Source organism: Talpa occidentalis, unplaced genomic scaffold (genome assembly GCF_014898055.3).
Source record: "Talpa occidentalis isolate TD23 unplaced genomic scaffold, MPIMG_talOcc4v2.1 talOcc4.10, whole genome shotgun sequence".
NCBI classification, from domain to species: Eukaryota; Metazoa; Chordata; class Mammalia; order Eulipotyphla; family Talpidae; genus Talpa; species Talpa occidentalis.
Genome location: NW_023600993.1, coordinates 101,683,932 through 101,687,156, shown reverse-complemented (window position 1 = coordinate 101,687,156; position 3,225 = coordinate 101,683,932). Strand labels below are relative to the sequence as shown.

Sequence of the window (3,225 nt, the reverse complement as noted above, 5' to 3'; positions counted from 1 at the left end):
CCACCAGGGAGGCCCCTGTTATATTTTTATATCACATTCCGCTCCACTCCTACTACTCTGTTCCTTCTGTTTCACTCACCCCATTCTGTCCGTGGAAAACCTGCATATTGGCATAGCACCCACACAGACGAGGAGATGGAAGCTGAGGTGTGCTGTCCTCAGAGTTCTGGCTTTGACGTCAGGCTTGGGTCTGGGTTTGCTCCGTGGCTTCTCAGGCAGGGTGATTTCGGGGACCTGTGGGGCCCATGTCTTCATCCCCACCCTGGGCACAGCACACTTCTCTCAAAGGCAGTGAGCATGAGGAGGGAGACCACCCAGGAACTCTGTTATCTGTGCCAAGTGTAACTCCACTGAATGCCCACCATGCCATGGCCGCAGCATGGGGCAGGGGTGTTAGCGGGGTGCTGCGAGGCTGCCCATTGGGACATGAGACAGACAATAGACATGACGGGCCACTGCAAATAAAGTGACTTCACAGAGAGATAAGTCCAGGGGCAACCAGGGGTCAGGGCTTTTCCTAGACCGAGGGTCAGTGACTAAGGCAGGATCCCAGCATGTGCAAAGGCACTGAGGCCGGGGAGGCCCAGGGGTCGGGAACAGAGAGCTGTCTGTGTTGGCTACTGTGCAGAATATGGAGAGGAGATGAGTGTCCCGAATGGCAGGAGCCCAACCAGGCAGGACCTCAGGCCTCCTGAGGACATTAGACTGTGTCTTGGGCCACAGAGACCCACAAAGACCATCGATCAATGGGTGGGGGCGGACAGGAGTGAGAGGGGGTTGCAGGAAACTTGCTCTCACAACTTCCAACATCATGTGTTTTCCCAAATTCTTCCCGTTCTTCCCAGGAGGAGCTTAATTCTGGAGCCTGGGAAGCAGCCCCGGCAGCAGGGGAGGGGGGCTTGGCGGACCCAGGGGCACAATGAGAGCCCAGTTCCTATTTCTCAGATCTTGGCCTGTCCCATCCCCTTTTGCAGTGAAGTGTCTATTATTCATCCTGTCCTCCGGGTCCTGATGGCTCGGACATCCTGGGGCCCTTTCTGCTAAAGACATGGAACTTTGGCCCAGTGAACTTTATATATGGTGAGTAAATTGTCCATTTAAAGATTCTGCCATTTGCCAAGCCTCCTCTAGGGGCTCGCAAGCGTGTGGACTTCCCCACACCACAAACAGGTCTGCATTCTGGGCCCACCATATTGAGAGATATGGGATTTGGGGTGACTGGGGTCTTCTTACCTGTGAAGTGGGTATGATTGGGTCACTGAGGGGTCGTGGTGAGCATCGGGTGGTGTCTTAGCGGAAGTGTCACTCACCAGGGGAGCATCAATGCACAGCAAGCATTAGGGGACTCCTCGGTCCCACGCAGGCATTTATTCCTGCTTTCCATAAATGCTGTCTTGAGCATTTGTAATGTGTGATGCATGATAGGCTGTCCTAGAAGTTGGGGATACGGTAGTGACAACAACACCCTCCAGGAGGCTGCAATCTACTGCTGGTGTAACAGGGTTGGCAAACACTTTTGGTAAAAGACCAGATATTAAAAATTTGGAGTTTTTAATTAGATGGATGTGAGGGCAGCCTTGCCATGTTGTAGACATTCATCCCCTCCCGGAATGCCACTCATTTCTGTTTCCAGCTCCAAGTGCCTGTGACCCTGTGCTCTGGGGTGTGGTCTGGCCACTAGAGCCTACTTCACCCAACATTTGGGTCAGCTGGAGGTGCTGGAGAATTAAAGCCTCTGCACTGTACCTGGCATCAGCCCCCCACTAGTGATTGAGAGGAGGTAGAGTAGAGAAGCCGGACTCCCTCTCTGCTCAGGCAGAATACCAGCAGGTCTCCCTGAGCTCCCGGTGGGATTAGGTCTACGGTGCATGGAGGTCTTTGTTCTTAGAGCCCCATTATTGGCCTCCACCCTTTGTGTTTCTTGGAGTCACCTCCAGTATAAATCACCACATCCTCATCTCGAGACCTGTTTCCATAGGACGTCAATCTAAGACAAATGAAACCTGGGTTTTGAAGGATCTTGAGCAGGGACTGGCAATCTCTGACCCAGGGGCCAAATCTGAGCAGTTGCCTGTTTTTGTAAATAAAGTTTTATTGGCACACAGCCATACCCATTTGTTTACATTTGCCCTTGCTGCGTCAACACTACAACAGTGGAGTCAGCTGGGTGGATGATCCTTCACAGAAATCGTTCACTGACCTTTGGTCTTGAAGAACCAAATGGCACGATCTGATTTGTTTTATTGAAAGATCATTCCAGCTGCTGTGTGGAGGGCTCATGGAGCAGTCGAAGCCACCACAGAAGTCTCGGAGAGCTATAGAGGGGACAGATTTGAGCTGCATTTTGAGGTAGAAACAGCAGTACTTCTTGATGGACTGGGTTGGAGGGAGGGAATGGCTAAGGGAGGGTCCTTGTGTACTTGTACCTCGCTTTCTTCAGGAAGCCTTCTGTGACTTCTCAGGTTGGCTGAGGACCACTCTGTGCTCATGCTCTTGAAATGCTCTGTTCTTCTTTTCTTCTTGCCTTGGATCACAGAGATAACCAAGACAGACCCAGATTGTAACACAGCTAACTCTAGACCCTGTTCTCATAACTACCATCATAGAGATTTATCAGTGTAGCCCTGAGATGTGGTACACAGTAGGTGCTCAATAAGTAGCCACTACATGAACAAAGACCAAGAACTCTGGTTTTGTCCAAACCATCTTTCCTACCTGCCTGTTCCCACCTGCTGTGCTTCTTCCAGCCGGGGCCATGGCGATGAGGTGAAGCTAACAGATGCTGCTGTAGCCATTATGAATGAACAGCATGGTCCCAGGCCAGGCAGTGACGCAGCGCAGAAGCTGGCTGGTGCGGACCACCAATCAGCTTGTGTCCAAAACACGGCCCAGGTCTTCCAGGACATAAGGGAAGGAGCACAGAGGGCCACCCTGAGGGAGAGAAGGTGTGGCTGTCTCAATCACACCTGCCCTCTGCCTGGCAACCTTGGATTTGTGAGACCACCGCTGGCCGCCTCTGTCGAGATTACGTCATAAACGACTCAGGCACAACTGACCAGGTCTGAAAGCATGCAAAGGCACCCAGAAACCAAGCAAAGGGGGCTGGGACTGGTGGGGAAAAAATCCACTGGATACGAGGGTGGACGCTGGAAGTGGGTCAGCAGGTGCCAGCAACAGAAAGCCCCCCAGTGTTCCCTCTTTGGCCCCCCGGGGGTCAGTGCTGCT

General features: G+C 52.5%; 1 long non-coding RNA gene across 1 annotated transcript; it reads right to left on the bottom strand.

Moving 5' to 3' along the window:
• Positions 1–1,178: 1,178 nt before the first annotated feature.
• LOC129146367 (uncharacterized) lies at positions 1,179–2,952 on the bottom strand. Its single transcript, XR_008552988.1, has 3 exons — positions 2,716–2,952; positions 2,427–2,524; positions 1,179–2,315 (listed from the first exon to the last, which is right to left on the bottom strand). It is a non-coding gene; the product is annotated as an uncharacterized LOC129146367 (long non-coding RNA).
• Between the last annotated feature and the right edge of the window lie 273 nt (positions 2,953–3,225).